This window comes from Vigna unguiculata, chromosome 6 (assembly GCF_037176805.1).
Source record: "Vigna unguiculata cultivar grain cowpea cultivar isolate G323 ecotype 2 chromosome 6, ASM3717680v1, whole genome shotgun sequence".
NCBI classification, from domain to species: Eukaryota; Viridiplantae; Streptophyta; class Magnoliopsida; order Fabales; family Fabaceae; genus Vigna; species Vigna unguiculata.
The window spans coordinates 22040844-22066986 of record NC_140797.1 but is presented as its reverse complement, the minus strand read 5'-3'; positions in this window follow the sequence as shown (position 1 = coordinate 22066986).

Below are 26143 nucleotides of genomic sequence, written 5' to 3'. Positions count from 1 at the left end.
ACAATGTTGTAAGCCAAAGATTGGTGGAGAAACTCAAGTTACCAACAAGCTTTCATCCAAATCAAGCAAGGATCAAATTCAGTACATGACAATGTGTGAAAGAAGTATTATGTGAGATCGCTCCCATGAACTCTTGTCATCTTCTTTTGAGATGGGCATGGCTTCATTTTAAAACGGTCAATCTTGATGAACGTTCCCTTTATTTGAGGCATGCGGGACATGAAATGAAGTTGAAATTTATGACACCAAGACAACCCAAGAAGGATCAACATACGTTGAAGGAGAAAATAGAAAAAGAAAGAATAGAAAAAGAAGAAATGTGAACTGTAGAAGGAAGGGAAATTGAAGAAAAAGAAAAGGAAGTAAAGAAAAAGATTATGGAAAAGGTAAGTACAGAACAATGCGTTTAATCGAAGGCCACCCATCTTTAGTTGCATTCGTTTACGAAAGCGACAACAATGTTGTGAGCCAAAGATTGGTGGAGAAACTCAAGTTACCAACAAGCTTTCATCCAAATCAAGCAAAGATCAAATTCAGTATATGACAATGTGTGAAAGAAGTATTATGTGATATTGCTCCCACGAACTCTTGTCATCTTCTTTTGAGATGGGCATGGCTTTATTTTCAAGTGCTCAATCAGGATGAACGTTCCCTTTATTTGAGGCATGAGGGACATGAAATGAAGTTGAAATTTATGACACCAAGACAAGCCGAGAAGGATAAACATACGTTAAAGGAGAAAATCGAAAAAGAAGAAATATAAACTGTAGAAGGAAGGGAAATTGAAGAAAAAGAAAAGGAAGTATAGAAAATGATTATGGAAAAGGTAGTAGAGAACCAGGTGTTTAATCGAAGGCCACCCATGTTCAGTTGCATTCGTTTACGAAAGCGACAACAACGTTGTAAGCCAAAGATTGGTGGAGAAACTCAAGTTACAACAAGCTTTCATCCAAATCAAGCAAGGATCAAATTCAGTACATGACAATGTGTGAAAGAAGTATTATGTGATATTGCTCCCACGAACTCTTGTCATCTTCTTTCGAGATGGGCATGGCTTCATTTTAAAATGGTCAGTCTTCATGAAGGTTCCCTTTATTTGAGGCATGAGGGACATGAAATGAAGTTGAAATTTATGACACCAAGACAAGCCAAGAAGGATCAACATACGTTGAAGGAGAAAATAGAAAAAGTAAGAATAGAAAAAGAAGAAATGTAAACTGCAGAAGGAAGGGAAATTGAAGAAAAAGAAAAGGAAGTAAAGATAAAGATGATGGAAAAGGAAGTAGAGAAACAAGGTGTTTAATCGAAGGACACCCATGTTCAGTTGCATTCGTTTACGAAAGCGACAACAATGTTGTAAGCCAAATATTGGTGGAGAAACTCCAGTTACCAACAAGCTTTCATCCGAATCAAGCAAGGATCAAATTCAGTACATGACAATGTGTGAAAGAAGTATTATGTGATATTGCTCCCACGAACTCTTGTCATCTTCTTTTGAGATGGGCATGGCTTCATTTTAAAGCGCTCAATCTTGATGAACATTTCCTTTATTTGAGGCATGAGGGACATGAAATGAAGTTGAAATTTACGACACCAAGACAAGCCAAGAAGGATCAACATACGTTGAAGGAGAAAATAGAAAAAGAAAGAATAGAAAAAGAAGAAATATAAACTGTAGAAGGAAGGGAAATTGAAGAAAAAGAAAAGGAAGTAAAGAAAAAGATTATGGAAAAGGTATGTAGAGAAACAAGGTGTTTAATCGAAGGCCACCCATGTTCAGTTGCATTCGTTTCCGAAAGCGACAACATTGTTGTAAGCCAAAGATTGGTGGAAAGACTCAAGCTACCAACAAGCTTTCATCCAAATCAAGCAAGGATCAAATTTAGTACATGACCATGTGTGAAAGAAGTATTATGTAAGATCACTCCCACGAACTCTTGTCATCTTCTTTTGAGATGGGCATGGCTTCATTTTAAAACAGTCAATCTTGATGAACGTTCCCTTTATTTGAGGCATGAGGAACATGAAATGAAGTTGAAATTTATGACACCAAGACAAGCCGAGAAGGATCAACATATGTTGAAGGAGAAAATAGAAAAAGAAAGAATAGAAAAAGAAGAAATATAAACTGCAAAAGGAAGGGAAATTGAAGAAAAAGAAAAGGAAGTAAAGAAAAAGATTATGGAAAAGGTAAGTACAGAACAACGCGTTTAATCGAAGGCCACCCATGTTTAGTTGCATTCCTTTACGAAAGCGACAACAATGTTGTAAGCCAAAGATTGGTGGAGAAACTCAATTCACCAACAAGCTTTCATCCAAATCAAGTAAAGATCAAATTCAGTACATAACAATGTGTGAAAGAAGTATTATGTGATATTGCTCCCACCAACTCTTTTCATCTTCTTTTGAGATGGGCATGGCTTCATTTTAAAGCGTTCAATCAGGATGAACGTTCCCTTTATTTGAGGCATGAGGGACATGAAATGAAGTTGAAATTTATGACACCAAGACAAGCCAAGAAGGATCAACATACGTTGAAGGAGAAAATAGAAAAAGAAAGAATAGAAAAAGAAGAAATATAAACTGCAGAAGGAAGGGAAATTGAAGAAAAAGAAAAGGAAGTAAAGAAAAAGATTATGGAAAAGGTAAGTACATAACAATGCGTTTAATCGAAGGCCACCCATGTTTAGTTGCATTCGTTTACGAAAGCGACAACAATGTTGTAAGCCAAAGATTGGTGGAGAAGCTCAAGTTACCAACAAGCTTTCATCCAAATCAAGTAAAGATCAAATTCAGTACATGACAATGTGTGAAAGAAGTATTATGTGATATTGCTCCCACGAACTCTTGTCATCTTCTTTCGAGATGGGCATGGCTTCATTTTAAAACGGTCAGTCTTGATGAAGGTTCCCTTTATTTGAGGCATGAGGGACATGAAATGAAGTTGAAATTTATGACACCAAGACAAGCCAAGAAGGATCAACATACGTTGAAGGAGAAAATAGAAAAAGTAAGAATAGAAAAAGAAGAAATGTAAACTGCAGAAGGAAGGGAAATTGAAGAAAAAGAAAAGGAAGTAAAGATAAAGATGATGGAAAAGGAAGTAGAGAAACAAGGTGTTTAATCGAAGGCCACCCATGTTCAGTTGCATTCGTTTACGAAAACGACAACAATGTTGTAAGCCAAAGATTGGTGGAGAAACTCAAGTTACCAACAAGCTTTCATCTGAATCAAGCAAGGATAAATTTCAGTACAAGACAATGTGTGAAAGAAGTATTGTGTGATATTACTCCCACGAACTATTGTCATCTTCTTTTGAGATGGGCATGGCTTCATTTTAAAGCGCTCAATCTTGATGAACGTTCCCTTTATTTGAGGCATGAGGGACATGAAATGAAGTTGAAATTTACGACACCAAGACAAGCCAAGAAGGATCAACATACGTTGAAGGAGAAAATAGAAAAAGAAAGAATAGAAAAAGAAGAAATATAAATTGCAGAAGGAAGGGAAATTGAAGAAAAAGAAAAGGAAGTAAAGAAAAAGATTATGGAAAAGGTAGTAGAGAACCAGGTGTTTAATCGAAGGCCACCCATGTTCAGTTGCATTCGTTTACGAAAGCGACAACAATGTTGTAAGCCAAAGATTGGTGGAGAAACTCAAGTTACCAACAAGCTTTCATCCAGATCAAGCAAGGATCAAATTCAGTACATGACAATGTGTGAAAGAAGTATTATGTGATATCGCTCCCACGAACTCTTGTCATCTTCTTTTGAGATGGGCATGGCTTCATTTTAAAACGGTCAATCTTGATGAAGGTTCCTTTTATTTGAGGCATGAGGGACATGAAATGAAGTTCAAATTTATGACACCAAGACAAGCCAAGAAGGATCAACATACGTTGAAGAAGAAAATAGAAAAAGAAAGAATAGAAAAAGAAGAAATGTAAACTGCAGAAGGAAGGGAAATTGAAGAAAAAGAAAAGGAAGTAAAGAAAAAGATTATGGAAAAGGTAAGTACATAACAATGCGTTTAATCGAAGGCCACCCATGTTTAGTTGCATTCGTTTACGAAAGCGACAACAATGTTGTAAGCCAAAGATTGGTGGAGAAGCTCAAGTTACCAACAAGCTTTCATCCAAATCAAGTAAAGATCAAATTCAGTACATGACAATGTGTGAAAGAAGTATTATGTGATATTGCTCCCACGAACTCTTGTCATCTTCTTTCGAGATGGGCATGGCTTCATTTTAAAACGGTCAGTCTTGATGAAGGTTCCCTTTATTTGAGGCATGAGGGACATGAAATGAAGTTGAAATTTATGACACCAAGACAAGCCAAGAAGGATCAACATACGTTGAAGGAGAAAATAGAAAAAGTAAGAATAGAAAAAGAAGAAATGTAAACTGCAGAAGGAAGGGAAATTGAAGAAAAAGAAAAGGAAGTAAAGATAAAGATGATGGAAAAGGAAGTAGAGAAACAAGGTGTTTAATCGAAGGCCACCCATGTTCAGTTGCATTCGTTTACGAAAACGACAACAATGTTGTAAGCCAAAGATTGGTGGAGAAACTCCAGTTACCAACAAGCTTTCATCCGAATCAAGCAAGGATAAATTTCAGTACAAGACAATGTGTGAAAGAAGTATTGTGTGATATTACTCCCACGAACTATTGTCATCTTCTTTTGAGATGGGCATGGCTTCATTTTAAAGCGCTCAATCTTGATGAACGTTCCCTTTATTTGAGGCATGAGGGACATGAAATGAAGTTGAAATTTACGACACCAAGACAAGCCAAGAAGGATCAACATACGTTGAAGGAGAAAATAGAAAAAGAAAGAATAGAAAAAGAAGAAATATAAATTGCAGAAGGAAGGGAAATTGAAGAAAAAGAAAAGGAAGTAAAGAAAAAGATTATGGAAAAGGTAGTAGAGAACCAGGTGTTTAATCGAAGGCCACCCATGTTCAGTTGCATTCGTTTACGAAAGCGACAACAACGTTGTAACCCAAAGATTGGTGGAGAAACTCAAGTTACCAGCAAGCTTTCATCCAAATCAAGCAAGGATCAAATTCAGTACATGACAATGTGTGAAAGAAGTATTATGTGATATTGCTCCCACGAACTCTTGTCATCTTCTTTTGAGATGGGCATGGCTTCATTTTAAAACAGTCAATCTTGATGAACATTCCCTTTATTTGAGGCATGAGGGACATGAAATGAAGTTGTAATTTATGACAACAAGACAAGCCGAGAAGGATCAACATACGTTGAAGGAGAAAATAGAAAACGAAAGAATAGAAAAAGAAGAAATATAAACTGCAGAAGGAAGGGAAATTGAAGAAAAAGAAAAGGAAGTAAAGAAAAAGATTATGGAAAAGGAAGTAGAGAAACAAGGTGTTTAATCGAAGGCCACCCATGTTCAGTTGCATTCGTTTACGAAAGCGACAACAATGTTGTAAGCCAAAGATTGGTGGAGAAACTCAAGTTACCAACAAGCTTTCATCCAAATCAAGCAAGGATCAAATTCAGTACATGACAATGTGTGAAAGAGGTATTATGTGATATTGCTCCCACGAACTCTTGTCATCTTCTTTTGAGATGTGCATGGCTTCATTTTAAAACGGTCAATCTTCATGAACGTTCCCTTTATTTGAGGCATGAGGAACATGAAATGAAGTTGAAATTTATGACACCAAGACAAGCCGAGAAGGATCAACATATGTTGAAGGAGAAAATAGAAAAAGAAAGAATAGAAAAAGAAGAAATATAAACTGTAAAAGGAAGGGAAATTGAAGAAAAAGAAAAGGAAGTAAAGAAAAAGATTATGGAAAAGGTAAGTACAGAACAACGCGTTTAATCGAAGGCCACCCATGTTTAGTTGCATTCGTTTACGAAAGCGACAACAATGTTGTAAGCCAAAGATTGGTGGAGAAAGTCAAGTTATCAACAAGCTTTCATCCAAATCAAGTAAAGATCAAATTCAGTACATGACAATGTGTGAAAGAAGTATTATGTGATATTGCTCCCACCAACTCTTTTCATCTTCTTTTGAGATGGGCATGGCTTCATTTTAAAGCGTTCAATCAGGATTAACGTTCCCTTTATTTGAGGCATGAGGGACATGAAATGAAGTTGAAATTTATGACACCAAGACAAGTCAAGAAGGATCAACATACGTTGAAGGAGAAAATAGAAAAAGAAAGAATAGAAAAAGAAGAAATATAAATTGCAGAAGGAAGGGAAATTGAAGAAAAAGATTGTGGAAAAGGTAGTAGAGAACAACGCGTTTAATCGAAGGCCACCCATGTTCAGTTGTATTCGTTTACGAAAGCGACAACAATGTTGTAAGCCAAAGATTGGTGGAGAAACTCAAGTTACCAACAAGCTTTCATCCAGATCAAGCAAGGATCAAATTCAGTACATGACAATGTGTGAAAGAAGTATTATGTGATATCGCTCCCACGAACTCTTGTCATCTTCTTTTGAGATGGGCATGGCTTCATTTTAAAGCGCTCAATCAGGATGAACGTTCCCTTTATTTGAGGCATGAGGGACATGAAATGAAGTTGAAATTTATGACACCAAGACAAGCCAAGAAGGATCAACATACGTTGAAGGAGAAAATAGAAAAAGAAAGAATAGAAAAAGAAGAAATATAAACTGCAGAAGGAAGGGAAATTGAAGAAAAAGAAAAGGAAGTAAAGAAAAAGATTATGGAAAAGGTAAGTACATAACAATGCGTTTAATCGAAGGCCACCCATGTTTAGTTGCATTCGTTTACGAAAGCGACAACAATGTTGTAAGCCAAAGATTGGTGGAGAAGCTCAAGTTACCAACAAGCTTTCATCCAAATCAAGTAAAGATCAAATTCAGTACATGACAATGTGTGAAAGAAGTATTATGTGATATTGCTCCCACGAACTCTTGTCATCTTCTTTCGAGATGGGCATGGCTTCATTTTAAAACGGTCAGTCTTGATGAAGGTTCCCTTTATTTGAGGCATGAGGGACATGAAATGAAGTTGAAATTTATGACACCAAGACAAGCCAAGAAGGATCAACATACGTTGAAGGAGAAAATAGAAAAAGTAAGAATAGAAAAAGAAGAAATGTAAACTGCAGAAGGAAGGGAAATTGAAGAAAAAGAAAAGGAAGTAAAGATAAAGATGATGGAAAAGGAAGTAGAGAAACAAGGTGTTTAATCGAAGGCCACCCATGTTCAGTTGCATTCGTTTACGAAAACGACAACAATGTTGTAAGCCAAAGATTGGTGGAGAAACTCAAGTTACCAACAAGCTTTCATCTGAATCAAGCAAGGATAAATTTCAGTACAAGACAATGTGTGAAAGAAGTATTGTGTGATATTACTCCCACGAACTATTGTCATCTTCTTTTGAGATGGGCATGGCTTCATTTTAAAGCGCTCAATCTTGATGAACGTTCCCTTTATTTGAGGCATGAGGGACATGAAATGAAGTTGAAATTTACGACACCAAGACAAGCCAAGAAGGATCAACATACGTTGAAGGAGAAAATAGAAAAAGAAAGAATAGAAAAAGAAGAAATATAAATTGCAGAAGGAAGGGAAATTGAAGAAAAAGAAAAGGAAGTAAAGAAAAAGATTATGGAAAAGGTAGTAGAGAACCAGGTGTTTAATCGAAGGCCACCCATGTTCAGTTGCATTCGTTTACGAAAGCGACAACAATGTTGTAAGCCAAAGATTGGTGGAGAAACTCAAGTTACCAACAAGCTTTCATCCAGATCAAGCAAGGATCAAATTCAGTACATGACAATGTGTGAAAGAAGTATTATGTGATATCGCTCCCACGAACTCTTGTCATCTTCTTTTGAGATGGGCATGGCTTCATTTTAAAACGGTCAATCTTGATGAAGGTTCCTTTTATTTGAGGCATGAGGGACATGAAATGAAGTTCAAATTTATGACACCAAGACAAGCCAAGAAGGATCAACATACGTTGAAGAAGAAAATAGAAAAAGAAAGAATAGAAAAAGAAGAAATGTAAACTGCAGAAGGAAGGGAAATTGAAGAAAAAGAAAAGGAAGTAAAGAAAAAGATTATGGAAAAGGTAAGTACATAACAATGCGTTTAATCGAAGGCCACCCATGTTTAGTTGCATTCGTTTACGAAAGCGACAACAATGTTGTAAGCCAAAGATTGGTGGAGAAGCTCAAGTTACCAACAAGCTTTCATCCAAATCAAGTAAAGATCAAATTCAGTACATGACAATGTGTGAAAGAAGTATTATGTGATATTGCTCCCACGAACTCTTGTCATCTTCTTTCGAGATGGGCATGGCTTCATTTTAAAACGGTCAGTCTTGATGAAGGTTCCCTTTATTTGAGGCATGAGGGACATGAAATGAAGTTGTAATTTATGACAACAAGACAAGCCGAGAAGGATCAACATACGTTGAAGGAGAAAATAGAAAACGAAAGAATAGAAAAAGAAGAAATATAAACTGCAGAAGGAAGGGAAATTGAAGAAAAAGAAAAGGAAGTAAAGAAAAAGATTATGGAAAAGGAAGTAGAGAAACAAGGTGTTTAATCGAAGGCCACCCATGTTCAGTTGCATTCGTTTACGAAAGCGACAACAATGTTGTAAGCCAAAGATTGGTGGAGAAACTCAAGTTACCAACAAGCTTTCATCCAAATCAAGCAAGGATCAAATTCAGTACATGACAATGTGTGAAAGAGGTATTATGTGATATTGCTCCCACGAACTCTTGTCATCTTCTTTTGAGATGTGCATGGCTTCATTTTAAAACGGTCAATCTTCATGAACGTTCCCTTTATTTGAGGCATGAGGAACATGAAATGAAGTTGAAATTTATGACACCAAGACAAGCCGAGAAGGATCAACATATGTTGAAGGAGAAAATAGAAAAAGAAAGAATAGAAAAAGAAGAAATATAAACTGCAAAAGGAAGGGAAATTGAAGAAAAAGAAAAGGAAGTAAAGAAAAAGATTATGGAAAAGGTAAGTACAGAACAACGCGTTTAATCGAAGGCCACCCATGTTTAGTTGCATTCGTTTACGAAAGCGACAACAATGTTGTAAGCCAAAGATTGGTGGAGAAAGTCAAGTTATCAACAAGCTTTCATCCAAATCAAGTAAAGATCAAATTCAGTACATGACAATGTGTGAAAGAAGTATTATGTGATATTGCTCCCACCAACTCTTTTCATCTTCTTTTGAGATGGGCATGGCTTCATTTTAAAGCGTTCAATCAGGATTAACGTTCCCTTTATTTGAGGCATGAGGGACATGAAATGAAGTTGAAATTTATGACACCAAGACAAGTCAAGAAGGATCAACATACGTTGAAGGAGAAAATAGAAAAAGAAAGAATAGAAAAAGAAGAAATATAAATTGCAGAAGGAAGGGAAATTGAAGAAAAAGATTGTGGAAAAGGTAGTAGAGAACAACGCGTTTAATCGAAGGCCACCCATGTTCAGTTGTATTCGTTTACGAAAGCGACAACAATGTTGTAAGCCAAAGATTGGTGGAGAAACTCAAGTTACCAACAAGCTTTCATCCAGATCAAGCAAGGATCAAATTCAGTACATGACAATGTGTGAAAGAAGTATTATGTGATATCGCTCCCACGAACTCTTGTCATCTTCTTTTGAGATGGGCATGGCTTCATTTTAAAGCGCTCAATCAGGATGAACGTTCCCTTTATTTGAGGCATGAGGGACATGAAATGAAGTTGAAATTTATGACACCAAGACAAGCCAAGAAGGATCAACATACGTTGAAGGAGAAAATAGAAAAAGAAAGAATAGAAAAAGAAGAAATATAAACTGCAGAAGGAAGGGAAATTGAAGAAAAAGAAAAGGAAGTAAAGAAAAAGATTATGGAAAAGGTAAGTACATAACAATGCGTTTAATCGAAGGCCACCCATGTTTAGTTGCATTCGTTTACGAAAGCGACAACAATGTTGTAAGCCAAAGATTGGTGGAGAAGCTCAAGTTACCAACAAGCTTTCATCCAAATCAAGTAAAGATCAAATTCAGTACATGACAATGTGTGAAAGAAGTATTATGTGATATTGCTCCCACGAACTCTTGTCATCTTCTTTCGAGATGGGCATGGCTTCATTTTAAAACGGTCAGTCTTGATGAAGGTTCCCTTTATTTGAGGCATGAGGGACATGAAATGAAGTTGAAATTTATGACACCAAGACAAGCCAAGAAGGATCAACATACGTTGAAGGAGAAAATAGAAAAAGTAAGAATAGAAAAAGAAGAAATGTAAACTGCAGAAGGAAGGGAAATTGAAGAAAAAGAAAAGGAAGTAAAGATAAAGATGATGGAAAAGGAAGTAGAGAAACAAGGTGTTTAATCGAAGGCCACCCATGTTCAGTTGCATTCGTTTACGAAAACGACAACAATGTTGTAAGCCAAAGATTGGTGGAGAAACTCAAGTTACCAACAAGCTTTCATCTGAATCAAGCAAGGATAAATTTCAGTACAAGACAATGTGTGAAAGAAGTATTGTGTGATATTACTCCCACGAACTATTGTCATCTTCTTTTGAGATGGGCATGGCTTCATTTTAAAGCGCTCAATCTTGATGAACGTTCCCTTTATTTGAGGCATGAGGGACATGAAATGAAGTTGAAATTTACGACACCAAGACAAGCCAAGAAGGATCAACATACGTTGAAGGAGAAAATAGAAAAAGAAAGAATAGAAAAAGAAGAAATATAAATTGCAGAAGGAAGGGAAATTGAAGAAAAAGAAAAGGAAGTAAAGAAAAAGATTATGGAAAAGGTAGTAGAGAACCAGGTGTTTAATCGAAGGCCACCCATGTTCAGTTGCATTCGTTTACGAAAGCGACAACAATGTTGTAAGCCAAAGATTGGTGGAGAAACTCAAGTTACCAACAAGCTTTCATCCAGATCAAGCAAGGATCAAATTCAGTACATGACAATGTGTGAAAGAAGTATTATGTGATATCGCTCCCACGAACTCTTGTCATCTTCTTTTGAGATGGGCATGGCTTCATTTTAAAACGGTCAATCTTGATGAAGGTTCCTTTTATTTGAGGCATGAGGGACATGAAATGAAGTTCAAATTTATGACACCAAGACAAGCCAAGAAGGATCAACATACGTTGAAGAAGAAAATAGAAAAAGAAAGAATAGAAAAAGAAGAAATGTAAACTGCAGAAGGAAGGGAAATTGAAGAAAAAGAAAAGGAAGTAAAGAAAAAGATTATGGAAAAGGTAAGTACATAACAATGCGTTTAATCGAAGGCCACCCATGTTTAGTTGCATTCGTTTACGAAAGCGACAACAATGTTGTAAGCCAAAGATTGGTGGAGAAGCTCAAGTTACCAACAAGCTTTCATCCAAATCAAGTAAAGATCAAATTCAGTACATGACAATGTGTGAAAGAAGTATTATGTGATATTGCTCCCACGAACTCTTGTCATCTTCTTTCGAGATGGGCATGGCTTCATTTTAAAACGGTCAGTCTTGATGAAGGTTCCCTTTATTTGAGGCATGAGGGACATGAAATGAAGTTGAAATTTATGACACCAAGACAAGCCAAGAAGGATCAACATACGTTGAAGGAGAAAATAGAAAAAGTAAGAATAGAAAAAGAAGAAATGTAAACTGCAGAAGGAAGGGAAATTGAAGAAAAAGAAAAGGAAGTAAAGATAAAGATGATGGAAAAGGAAGTAGAGAAACAAGGTGTTTAATCGAAGGCCACCCATGTTCAGTTGCATTCGTTTACGAAAACGACAACAATGTTGTAAGCCAAAGATTGGTGGAGAAACTCCAGTTACCAACAAGCTTTCATCCGAATCAAGCAAGGATAAATTTCAGTACAAGACAATGTGTGAAAGAAGTATTGTGTGATATTACTCCCACGAACTATTGTCATCTTCTTTTGAGATGGGCATGGCTTCATTTTAAAGCGCTCAATCTTGATGAACGTTCCCTTTATTTGAGGCATGAGGGACATGAAATGAAGTTGAAATTTACGACACCAAGACAAGCCAAGAAGGATCAACATACGTTGAAGGAGAAAATAGAAAAAGAAAGAATAGAAAAAGAAGAAATATAAATTGCAGAAGGAAGGGAAATTGAAGAAAAAGAAAAGGAAGTAAAGAAAAAGATTATGGAAAAGGTAGTAGAGAACCAGGTGTTTAATCGAAGGCCACCCATGTTCAGTTGCATTCGTTTACGAAAGCGACAACAACGTTGTAAGCCAAAGATTGGTGGAGAAACTCAAGTTACCAGCAAGCTTTCATCCAAATCAAGCAAGGATCAAATTCAGTACATGACAATGTGTGAAAGAAGTATTATGTGATATTGCTCCCACGAACTCTTGTCATCTTCTTTTGAGATGGGCATGGCTTCATTTTAAAACAGTCAATCTTGATGAACATTCCCTTTATTTGAGGCATGAGGGACATGAAATGAAGTTGTAATTTATGACAACAAGACAAGCCGAGAAGGATCAACATACGTTGAAGGAGAAAATAGAAAACGAAAGAATAGAAAAAGAAGAAATATAAACTGCAGAAGGAAGGGAAATTGAAGAAAAAGAAAAGGAAGTAAAGAAAAAGATTATGGAAAAGGAAGTAGAGAAACAAGGTGTTTAATCGAAGGCCACCCATGTTCAGTTGCATTCGTTTACGAAAGCGACAACAATGTTGTAAGCCAAAGATTGGTGGAGAAACTCAAGTTAGCAACAAGCTTTCATCCAAATCAAGCAAGGATCAAATTCAGTACATGACAATGTGTGAAAGAGGTATTATGTGATATTGCTCCCACGAACTCTTGTCATCTTCTTTTGAGATGTGCATGGCTTCATTTTAAAACGGTCAATCTTCATGAACGTTCCCTTTATTTGAGGCATGAGGAACATGAAATGAAGTTGAAATTTATGACACCAAGACAAGCCGAGAAGGATCAACATATGTTGAAGGAGAAAATAGAAAAAGAAAGAATAGAAAAAGAAGAAATATAAACTGCAAAAGGAAGGGAAATTGAAGAAAAAGAAAAGGAAGTAAAGAAAAAGATTATGGAAAAGGTAAGTACAGAACAACGCGTTTAATCGAAGGCCACCCATGTTTAGTTGCATTCGTTTACGAAAGCGACAACAATGTTGTAAGCCAAAGATTGGTGGAGAAAGTCAAGTTATCAACAAGCTTTCATCCAAATCAAGTAAAGATCAAATTCAGTACATGACAATGTGTGAAAGAAGTATTATGTGATATTGCTCCCACCAACTCTTTTCATCTTCTTTTGAGATGGGCATGGCTTCATTTTAAAGCGTTCAATCAGGATGAACGTTCCCTTTATTTGAGGCATGAGGGACATGAAATGAAGTTGAAATTTATGACACCAAGACAAGTCAAGAAGGATCAACATACGTTGAAGGAGAAAATAGAAAAAGAAAGAATAGAAAAAGAAGAAATATAAATTGCAGAAGGAAGGGAAATTGAAGAAAAAGATTGTGGAAAAGGTAGTAGAGAACAACGCGTTTAATCGAAGGCCACCCATGTTCAGTTGTATTCGTTTACGAAAGCGACAACAATGTTGTAAGCCAAAGATTGGTGGAGAAACTCAAGTTACCAACAAGCTTTCATCCAGATCAAGCAAGGATCAAATTCAGTACATGACAATGTGTGAAAGAAGTATTATGTGATATCGCTCCCACGAACTCTTGTCATCTTCTTTTGAGATGGGCATGGCTTCATTTTAAAGCGCTCAATCAGGATGAACGTTCCCTTTATTTGAGGCATGAGGGACATGAAATGAAGTTGAAATTTATGACACCAAGACAAGCCAAGAAGGATCAACATACGTTGAAGGAGAAAATAGAAAAAGAAAGAATAGAAAAAGAAGAAATATAAACTGCAGAAGGAAGGGAAATTGAAGAAAAAGATTATGGAAAAGGTAGTAGAGAACAACGCGTTTAATCGAAGGCCACCCATGTTTAGTTGCATTCCTTTACGAAAGCGACAACAATGTTGTAAGCCAAAGATTGGTGGAGAAACTCAAGTCACCAACAAGCTTTCATCCAAATCAAGTAAAGATCAAATTCAGTACATGACAATGTGTGAAAGAAGTATTATGTGATATTGCTCCCACCAACTCTTTTCATCTTCTTTTGAAATGGGCATGGCTTCATTTTAAAGCGTTCAATCAGGATGAACGTTCCCTTTATTTGAGGCATGAGGGACATGAAATGAAGTTGAAATTTATGACACCAAGACAAGTCAAGAAGGATCAACATACGTTGAAGGAGAAAATAGAAAAAGAAAGAATAGAAAAAGAAGAAATATAAATTGCAGAAGGAAGGGAAATTGAAGAAAAAGATTGTGGAAAAGGTAGTAGAGAACAACGCGTTTAATCGAAGGCCACCCATGTTCAGTTGTATTCGTTTACGAAAGCGACAACAATGTTGTAAGCCAAAGATTGGTGGAGAAACTCAAGTTACCAACAAGCTTTCATCCAGATCAAGCAAGGATCAAATTCAGTACATGACAATGTGTGAAAGAAGTATTATGTGATATCGCTCCCACGAACTCTTGTCATCTTCTTTTGAGATGGGCATGGCTTCATTTTAAAGCGCTCAATCAGGATGAACGTTCCCTTTATTTGAGGCATGAGGGACATGAAATGAAGTTGAAATTTATGACACCAAGACAAGCCAAGAAGGATCAACATACGTTGAAGGAGAAAATAGAAAAAGAAAGAATAGAAAAAGAAGAAATATAAACTGCAGAAGGAAGGGAAATTGAAGAAAAAGATTATGGAAAAGGTAGTAGAGAACAACGCGTTTAATCGAAGGCCACCCATGTTTAGTTGCATTCCTTTACGAAAGCGACAACAATGTTGTAAGCCAAAGATTGGTGGAGAAACTCAAGTCACCAACAAGCTTTCATCCAAATCAAGTAAAGATCAAATTCAGTACATGACAATGTGTGAAAGAAGTATTATGTGATATTGCTCCCACCAACTCTTTTCATCTTCTTTTGAAATGGGCATGGCTTCATTTTAAAGCGTTCAATCAGGATGAACGTTCCCTTTATTTGAGGCATGAGGGACATGAAATGAAGTTGAAATTTATGACACCAAGACAAGTCAAGAAGGATCAACATACGTTGAAGGAGAAAATAGAAAAAGAAAGAATAGAAAAAGAAGAAATATAAATTGCAGAAGGAAGGGAAATTGAAGAAAAAGATTGTGGAAAGGGTAGTAGAGAACAACGCGTTTAATCGAAGGCCACCCATGTTCAGTTGTATTCGTTTACGAAAGCGACAACAATGTTGTAAGCCAAAGATTGGTGGAGAAACTCAAGTTACCAACAAGCTTTCATCCAGATCAAGCAAGGATCAAATTCAGTACATGACAATGTGTGAAAGAAGTATTATGTGATATCGCTCCCACGAACTCTTGTCATCTTCTTTTGAGATGGGCATGGCTTCATTTTAAAGCGCTCAATCAGGATGAACGTTCCCTTTATTTGAGGCATGAGGGACATGAAATGAAGTTGAAATTTATGACACCAAGACAAGCCAAGAAGGATCAACATACGTTGAAGGAGAAAATAGAAAAAGAAAGAATAGAAAAAGAAGAAATATAAACTGCAGAAGGAAGGGAAATTGAAGAAAAAGATTATGGAAAAGGTAGTAGAGAACAACGCGTTTAATCGAAGGCCACCCATGTTTAGTTGCATTCCTTTACGAAAGCGACAACAATGTTGTAAGCCAAAGATTGGTGGAGAAACTCAAGTCACCAACAAGCTTTCATCCAAATCAAGTAAAGATCAAATTCAGTACATGACAATGTGTGAAAGAAGTATTATGTGATATTGCTCCCACCAACTCTTTTCATCTTCTTTTGAAATGGGCATGGCTTCATTTTAAAGCGTTCAATCAGGATGAACGTTCCCTTTATTTGAGGCATGAGGGACATGAAATGAAGTTGAAATTTATGACACCAAGACAAGTCAAGAAGGATCAACATACGTTGAAGGAGAAAATAGAAAAAGAAAGAATAGAAAAAGAAGAAATATAAATTGCAGAAGGAAGGGAAATTGAAGAAAAAGATTGTGGAAAAGGTAGTAGAGAACAACGCGTTTAATCGAAGGCCACCCATGTTCAGTTGTATTCGTTTACGAAAGCGACAACAATGTTGTAAGCCAAAGATTGGTGGAGAAACTCAAGTTACCAACAAGCTTTCATCCAGATCAAGCAAGGATCAAATTCAGTACATGACAATGTGTGAAAGAAGTATTATGTGATATCGCTCCCACGAACTCTTGTCATCTTCTTTTGAGATGGGCATGGCTTCATTTTAAAGCGCTCAATCAGGATGAACGTTCCCTTTATTTGAGGCATGAGGGACATGAAATGAAGTTGAAATTTATGACACCAAGACAAGCCAAGAAGGATCAACATACGTTGAAGGAGAAAATAGAAAAAGAAAGAATAGAAAAAGAAGAAATATAAACTGCAGAAGGAAGGGAAATTGAAGAAAAAGATTATGGAAAAGGTAGTAGAGAACAACGCGTTTAATCGAAGGCCACCCATGTTCAATTGCATTCGTTTACGAAAGCGATAACAATGTTGTAAGCCAAAGATTGGTGGAGAAACTCAAGTTACCAACAAGCTTTCATCCAAAACAAGCAAGGATCAAATTCAGTACATGACAATGTGTGAAAGAAGTATTATGTGATATCGCTCCCACGAACTCTTGTCATCTTCTTTTGAGATGGGCATGGCTTCATTTTAAAGCGCTCAATCAGGATGAACGTTCCCTTTATTTGAGGCATGAGGGACATGAAATGAAGTTGAAATTTATGACACCAAGACAAGCCAAGAAGGATCAACATACGTTGAAGGAGAAAATAGAAAAAGTAAGAATAGAAAAAGAAGAAATGTAAACTGCAGAAGGAAGGGAAATTGAAGAAAAAGAAAAGGAAGTAAAGATAAAGATGATGGAAAAGGAAGTAGAGAAACAAGGTGTTTAATCGAAGGCCACCCATGTTCAGTTGCATTCGTTTACGAAAGCGACAACAATGTTGTAAGCCAAAGATTGGTGGAGAAACTCCAGTTACCAACAAGCTTTCATCCGAATCAAGCAAGGATAAATTTCAGTACAAGACAATGTGTGAAAGAAGTATTGTGTGATATTACTCCCACGAACTATTGTCATCTTCTTTTGAGATGGGCATGGCTTCACTTTAAAGCGCTCAATCTTGATGAACGTTCCCTTTATTTGAGGCATGAGGGACATGAAATGAAGTTGAAATTTACGACACCAAGACAAGCCAAGAAGGATCAACATACGTTGAAGGAGAAAATAGAAAAAGAAAGAATAGAAAAAGAAGAAATATAAACTGTAGAAGGAAGGGAAATTGAAGAAAAAGAAAAGGAAGTAAAGAAAAAGATTATGGAAAAGGTATGTAGAGAAACAAGGTGTTTAATCGAAGGCCACCCATGTTCAGTTGCATTCGTTTACGAAAGCGACAACATTGTTGTAAGCCAAAGATTGGTGGAGAGACTCAAGCTACCAACAAGCTTTCATCCAAATCAAGCAAGGATCAAATTCAGTACATGACAATGTGTGAAAGAAGTATTATGTGATATTGCTCCCACGAACTCTTGTCATCTTCTTTTGAGATGGGCATGGCTTCATTTTAAAACAGTCAATCTTGATGAACGTTCCCGTTATTTGAGGCATGAGGGAGATGAAATGATGTTGAAATTTATGACACCAAGATAAGCCGAGAAGGATCAACATACGTTGAAGGAGAAAATAGAAAAAGAAAGAATAGAAAAAGAAGAAATATAAATTGCAGAAGGAAGGGAAATTGAAGAAAAAGAAAAGGAAGTAAAGAAAAAGATTATGGAAAAGGTAGTAGAGAACCAGGTGTTTAATCGAAGGCCACCCATGTTCAGTTGCATTCGTTTACGAAAGCGACAACAACGTTGTAAGCCAAAGATTGGTGGAGAAACTCAAGTTACCAGCAAGCTTTCATCCAAATCAAGCAAGGATCAAATTCAGAACATGACAATCTGTGAAAGAAGTATTATGTGATATTGCTCCCACGAACTCTTGTCATCTTCTTTTGAGATGGGCATGGCTTCATTTTAAAACAGTCAATCTTGATGAACATTCGCTTTATTTGAGGCATGAGGGACATGAAATGAAGTTGTAATTTATGACACCAAGACAAGTCAAGAAGGATCAACATACGTTCAAGGAGAAAATAGAAAAAGAAAGAATAGAAAAAGAAGAAATATAAATTGCAGAAGGAAGGGAAATTGAAGAAAAAGATTGTGGAAAAGGTAGTAGAGAACAACGCGTTTAATCGAAGGCCACCCATGTTCAGTTGTATTCGTTTACGAAAGCGACAACAATGTTGTAAGCCAAAGATTGGTGGAGAAACTCAAGTTACCAACAAGCTTTCATCCAGATCAAGCAAGGATCAAATTCAGTACATGACATTGTGTGAAAGAAGTATTATGTGATATCGCTCCCACGAACTCTTGTCATCTTCTTTTGAGATGGGCATGGCTTCATTTTAAAACGGTCAATCTTGATGAACGTTCCCTTTATTTGAGGCATGAGGAACATGAAATGAAGTTGAAATTTATGACACCAAGACAAGCCGAGAAGGATCAACATATGTTGAAGGAGAAAATAGAAAAAGAAAGAATAGAAAAAGAAGAAATATAAACTGCAAAAGGAAGGGAAATTGAAGAAAAAGAAAAGGAAGTAAAGAAAAAGATTATGGAAAAGGTAAGTACAGAACAACGCGTTTAATCGAAAGCCACCCATGTTTAGTTGCATTCGTTTACGAAAGCGACAACAATGTTGTAAGCCAAAGATTGGTGGAGAAACTCAAGTTACCAACAAGCTTTCATCCAAATCAAGTAAAGATCAAATTCAGTACATGACAATGTGTGAAAGAAGTATTATGTGATATTGCTCCCACCAACTCTTTTCATCTTCTTTTGAGATGGGCATGGCTTCATTTTAAAGCGTTCAATCAGGATGAACGTTCCCTTTATTTGAGGCATGAGGGACATGAAATGAAGTTGAAATTTATGACACCAAGACAAGTCAAGAAGGATCAACATACGTTGAAGGAGAAAATAGAAAAAGAAAGAATAGAAAAAGAAGAAATATAAATTGCAGAAGGAAGGGAAATTGAAGAAAAAGATTGTGGAAAAGGTAGTAGAGAACAACGCGTTTAATCGAAGGCCACCCATGTTCAGTTGTATTCGTTTACGAAAGCGACAACAATGTTGTAAGCCAAAGATTGGTGGAGAAACTCAAGTTACCAACAAGCTTTCATCCAGATCAAGCAAGGATCAAATTCAGTACATGACAATGTGTGAAAGAAGTATTATGTGATATCGCTCCCACGAACTCTTGTCATCTTCTTTTGAGATGGGCATGGCTTCATTTTAAAGCGCTCAATCAGGATGAACGTTCCCTTTATTTGAGGCATGAGGGACATGAAATGAAGTTGAAATTTATGACACCAAGACAAGCCAAGAAGGATCAACATACGTTGAAGGAGAAAATAGAAAAAGAAAGAATAGAAAAAGAAGAAATATAAACTGCAGAAGGAAGGGAAATTGAAGAAAAAGATTATGGAAAAGGTAGTAGAGAACAACGCGTTTAATCGAAGGCCACCCATGTTTAGTTGCATTCCTTTACGAAAGCGACAACAATGTTGTAAGCCAAAGATTGGTGGAGAAACTCAAGTCACCAACAAGCTTTCATCCAAATCAAGTAAAGATCAAATTCAGTACATGACAATGTGTGAAAGAAGTATTATGTGATATTGCTCCCACCAACTCTTTTCATCTTCTTTTGAGATGGGCATGGCTTCATTTTAAAGCGTTCAATCAGGATGAACGTTCCCTTTATTTGAGGCATGAGGGACATGAAATGAAGTTGAAATTTATGACACCAAGACAAGTCAAGAAGGATCAACATACGTTGAAGGAGAAAATAGAAAAAGAAAGAATAGAAAAAGAAGAAATATAAATTGCAGAAGGAAGGGAAATTGAAGAAAAAGATTGTGGAAAAGGTAGTAGAGAACAACGCGTTTAATCGAAGGCCACCCATGTTCAGTTGTATTCGTTTACGAAAGCGACAACAATGTTGTAAGCCAAAGATTGGTGGAGAAACTCAAGTTACCAACAAGCTTTCATCCAGATCAAGCAAGGATCAAATTCAGTACATGACAATGTGTGAAAGAAGTATTATGTGATATCGCTCCCACGAACTCTTGTCATCTTCTTTTGAAATGGGCATGGCTTCATTTTAAAGCGCTCAATCAGGATGAACGTTCCCTTTATTTGAGGCATGAGGGACATGAAATGAAGTTGAAATTTATGACACCAAGACAAGCCAAGAAGGATCAACATACGTTGAAGGAGAAAATAGAAAAAGAAAGAATAGAAAAAGAAGAAATATAAACTGCAGAAGGAAGGGAAATTGAAGAAAAAGATTATGGAAAAGGTAGTAGAGAACAACGCGTTTAATCGAAGGCCACCCATGTTTAGTTGCATTCCTTTACGAAAGCGACAACAATGTTGTAAGCCAAAGATTGGTGGAGAAACTCAAGTTACCAACAAGCTTTCATCCAGATCAAGCAAGGATCAAATTCAGTACATGACAATGTGTGAAAGAAGTATTATGTGATATCGCTCCCACGAACTCTTGTCATCTTCTTTTGAGATGGGCATGGCTTCATTTTAAAGCGCTCAATCAGGATGAACGTTCCCTTTATTTGAGGCATGAGGGACATGAAATGAAGTTGAAATTTATGACACCAAGACAAGCCAAGAAGGATCAACATACGTTGAAGGAGAAAATAGAAAAAGAAAGAATAGAAAAAGAAGAAATATAAACTGCAGAAGGAAGGGAAATTGAAGAAAAAGATTATGGAAAAGGTAGTAGAGAACAACGCGTTTAATCGAAGGCCACCCATGTTCAATTGCATTCGTTTACGAAAGCGATAACAATGTTGTAAGCCAAAGATTGGTGGAGAAACTCAAGTTACCAACAAGCTTTCATCCAAAACAAGCAAGGATCAAATTCAGTACATGACAATGTGTGAAAGAAGTATTATGTGATATCGCTCCCACGAACTCTTGTCATCTTCTTTTGAGATGGGCATGGCTTCATTTTAAAGCGCTCAATCAGGATGAACGTTCCCTTTATTTGAGGCATGAGGGACATGAAATGAAGTTGAAATTTATGACACCAAGACAAGCCAAGAAGGATCAACATACGTTGAAGGAGAAAATAGAAAAAGTAAGAATAGAAAAAGAAGAAATGTAAACTGCAGAAGGAAGGGAAATTGAAGAAAAAGAAAAGGAAGTAAAGATAAAGATGATGGAAAAGGAAGTAGAGAAACAAGGTGTTTAATCGAAGGCCACCCATGTTCAGTTGCATTCGTTTACGAAAACGACAACAATGTTGTAAGCCAAAGATTGGTGGAGAAACTCCAGTTACCAACAAGCTTTCATCCGAATCAAGCAAGGATAAATTTCAGTACAAGACAATGTGTGAAAGAAGTATTGTGTGATATTACTCCCACGAACTATTGTCATCTTCTTTTGAGATGGGCATGGCTTCACTTTAAAGCGCTCAATCTTGATGAACGTTCCCTTTATTTGAGGCATGAGGGACATGAAATGAAGTTGAAATTTACGACACCAAGACAAGCCAAGAAGGATCAACATACGTTGAAGGAGAAAATAGAAAAAGAAAGAATAGAAAAAGAAGAAATATAAACTGTAGAAGGAAGGGAAATTGAAGAAAAAGAAAAGGAAGTAAAGAAAAAGATTATGGAAAAGGTATGTAGAGAAACAAGGTGTTTAATCGAAGGCCACCCATGTTCAGTTGCATTCGTTTACGAAAGCGACAACATTGTTGTAAGCCAAAGATTGGTGGAGAGACTCAAGCTACCAACAAGCTTTCATCCAAATCAAGCAAGGATCAAATTCAGTACATGACAATGTGTGAAAGAAGTATTATGTGATATTGCTCCCACGAACTCTTGTCATCTTCTTTTGAGATGGGCATGGCTTCATTTTAAAACAGTCAATCTTGATGAACGTTCCCATTATTTGAGGCATGAGGGAGATGAAATGATGTTGAAATTTATGACACCAAGATAAGCCGAGAAGGATCAACATACGTTGAAGGAGAAAATAGAAAAAGAAAGAATAGAAAAAGAAGAAATATAAATTGCAGAAGGAAGGGAAATTGAAGAAAAAGAAAAGGAAGTAAAGAAAAAGATTATGGAAAAGGTAGTAGAGAACCAGGTGTTTAATCGAAGGCCACCCATGTTCAGTTGCATTCGTTTACGAAAGCGACAACAACGTTGTAAGCCAAAGATTGGTGGAGAAACTCAAGTTACCAGCAAGCTTTCATCCAAATCAAGCAAGGATCAAATTCAGAACATGACAATCTGTGAAAGAAGTATTATGTGATATTGCTCCCACGAACTCTTGTCATCTTCTTTTGAGATGGGCATGGCTTCATTTTAAAACAGTCAATCTTGATGAACATTCGCTTTATTTGAGGCATGAGGGACATGAAATGAAGTTGTAATTTATGACAACAAGACAAGCCGAGAAGGATCAACATACGTTGAAGGAGAAAATAGAAAACGAAAGAATAGAAAAAGAAGAAATATAAACTGCAGAAGGAAGGGAAATTGAAGAAAAAGAAAAGGAAGTAAAGAAAAAGATTATGGAAAAGGAAGTAGAGAAACAAGGTGTTTAATCGAAGGCCACCCATGTTCAGTTGCATTCGTTTACGAAAGTGACAACAATGTTGTAAGCCAAAGATTGGTGGAGAAACTCAAGTTACCAACAAGCTTTCATCCAAATCAAGCAAGGATCAAATTCAGTACATGACAATGTGTGAAAGAAGTATTATGTGATATTGCTCCCACCAACTCTTTTCATCTTCTTTTGAGATGGGCATGGCTTCATTTTAAAGCGTTCAATCAGGATGAACGTTCCCTTTATTTGAGGCATGAGGGACATGAAATGAAGTTGAAATTTATGACACCAAGACAAGTCAAGAAGGATCAACATACGTTGAAGGAGAAAATAGAAAAAGAAAGAATAGAAAAAGAAGAAATATAAATTGCAGAAGGAAGGGAAATTGAAGAAAAAGATTGTGGAAAAGGTAGTAGAGAACAACGCGTTTAATCGAAGGCCACCCATGTTCAGTTGTATTCGTTTACGAAAGCGACAACAATGTTGTAAGCCAAAGATTGGTGGAGAAACTCAAGTTACCAACAAGCTTTCATCCAGATCAAGCAAGGATCAAATTCAGTACATGACAATGTGTGAAAGAAGTATTATGTGATATCGCTCCCACGAACTCTTGTCATCTTCTTTTGAGATGGGCATGGCTTCATTTTAAAGCGCTCAATCAGGATGAACGTTCCCTTTATTTGAGGCATGAGGGACATGAAATGAAGTTGAAATTTATGACACCAAGACAAGCCAAGAAGGATCAACATACGTTGAAGGAGAAAATAGAAAAAGAAAGAATAGAAAAAGAAGAAATATAAACTGCAGAAGGAAGGGAAATTGAAGAAAAAGATTATGGAAAAGGTAGTAGAGAACAACGCGTTTAATCGAAGGCCACCCATGTTTAGTTGCATTCCTTTACGAAAGCGACAACAATGTTGTAAGCCAAAGATTGGTGGAGAAACTCAAGTCACCAACAAGCTTTCATCCAAATCAAGTAAAGATCAAATTCAGTACATGACAATGTGTGAAAGAAGTATTATGTGATATTGCTCCCACCAACTCTTTTCATCTTCTTTTGAGATGGGCATGGCTTCATTTTAAAGCGTTCAATCAGGATGAACGTTCCCTTTATTTGAGGCATGAGGGACATGAAATGAAGTTGAAATTTATGACACCAAGACAAGTCAAGAAGGATCAACATACGTTGAAGGAGAAAATAGAAAAAGAAAGAATAGAAAAAGAAGAAATATAAATTGCAGAAGGAAGGGAAATTGAAGAAAAAGATTGTGGAAAAGGTAGTAGAGAACAACGCGTTTAATCGAAGGCCACCCATGTTCAGTTGTATTCGTTTACGAAAGCGACAACAATGTTGTAAGCCAAAGATTGGTGGAGAAACTCAAGTTACCAACAAGCTTTCATCCAGATCAAGCAAGGATCAAATTCAGTACATGACAATGTGTGAAAGAAGTATTATGTGATATCGCTCCCACGAACTCTTGTCATCTTCTTTTGAAATGGGCATGGCTTCATTTTAAAGCGCTCAATCAGGATGAACGTTCCCTTTATTTGAGGCATGAGGGACATGAAATGAAGTTGAAATTTATGACACCAAGACAAGCCAAGAAGGATCAACATACGTTGAAGGAGAAAATAGAAAAAGAAAGAATAGAAAAAGAAGAAATATAAACTGCAGAAGGAAGGGAAATTGAAGAAAAAGATTATGGAAAAGGTAGTAGAGAACAACGCGTTTAATCGAAGGCCACCCATGTTTAGTTGCATTCCTTTACGAAAGCGACAACAATGTTGTAAGCCAAAGATTGGTGGAGAAACTCAAGTCACCAACAAGCTTTCATCCAAATCAAGTAAAGATCAAATTCAGTACATGACAATGTGTGAAAGAAGTATTATGTGATATTGCTCCCACCAACTCTTTTCATCTTCTTTTGAGATGGGCATGGCTTCATTTTAAAGCGTTCAATCAGGATGAACGTTCCCTTTATTTGAGGCATGAGGGACATGAAATGAAGTTGAAATTTATGACACCAAGACAAGTCAAGAAGGATCAACATACGTTGAAGGAGAAAATAGAAAAAGAAAGAATAGAAAAAGAAGCAATATAAATTGCAGAAGGAAGGGAAATTGAAGAAAAAGATTGTGGAAAAGGTAGTAGAGAACAACGCGTTTAATCGAAGGCCACCCATGTTCAGTTGTATTCGTTTACGAAAGCGACAACAATGTTGTAAGCCAAAGATTGGTGGAGAAACTCAAGTTACCAACAAGCTTTCATCCAGATCAAGCAAGGATCAAATTCAGTACATGACAATGTGTGAAAGAAGTATTATGTGATATCGCTCCCACGAACTCTTGTCATCTTCTTTTGAAATGGGCATGGCTTCATTTTAAAGCGCTCAATCAGGATGAACGTTCCCTTTATTTGAGGCATGAGGGACATGAAATGAAGTTGAAATTTATGACACCAAGACAAGCCAAGAAGGATCAACATACGTTGAAGGAGAAAATAGAAAAAGAAAGAATAGAAAAAGAAGAAATATAAACTGCAGAAGGAAGGGAAATTGAAGAAAAAGATTATGGAAAAGGTAGTAGAGAACAACGCGTTTAATCGAAGGCCACCCATGTTTAGTTGCATTCCTTTACGAAAGCGACAACAATGTTGTAAGCCAAAGATTGGTGGAGAAACTCAAGTCACCAACAAGCTTTCATCCAAATCAAGTAAAGATCAAATTCAGTACATGACAATGTGTGAAAGAAGTATTATGTGATATTGCTCCCACCAACTCTTTTCATCTTCTTTTGAGATGGGCATGGCTTCATTTTAAAGCGTTCAATCAGGATGAACGTTCCCTTTATTTGAGGCATGAGGGACATGAAATGAAGTTGAAATTTATGACACCAAGACAAGTCAAGAAGGATCAACATACGTTGAAGGAGAAAATAGAAAAAGAAAGAATAGAAAAAGAAGAAATATAAATTGCAGAAGGAAGGGAAATTGAAGAAAAAGATTGTGGAAAAGGTAGTAGAGAACAACGCGTTTAATCGAAGGCCACCCATGTTCAGTTGTATTCGTTTACGAAAGCGACAACAATGTTGTAAGCCAAAGATTGGTGGAGAAACTCAAGTTACCAACAAGCTTTCATCCAGATCAAGCAAGGATCAAATTCAGTACATGACAATGTGTGAAAGAAGTATTATGTGATATCGCTCCCACGAACTCTTGTCATCTTCTTTTGAAATGGGCATGGCTTCATTTTAAAGCGCTCAATCAGGATGAACGTTCCCTTTATTTGAGGCATGAGGGACATGAAATGAAGTTGAAATTTATGACACCAAGACAAGCC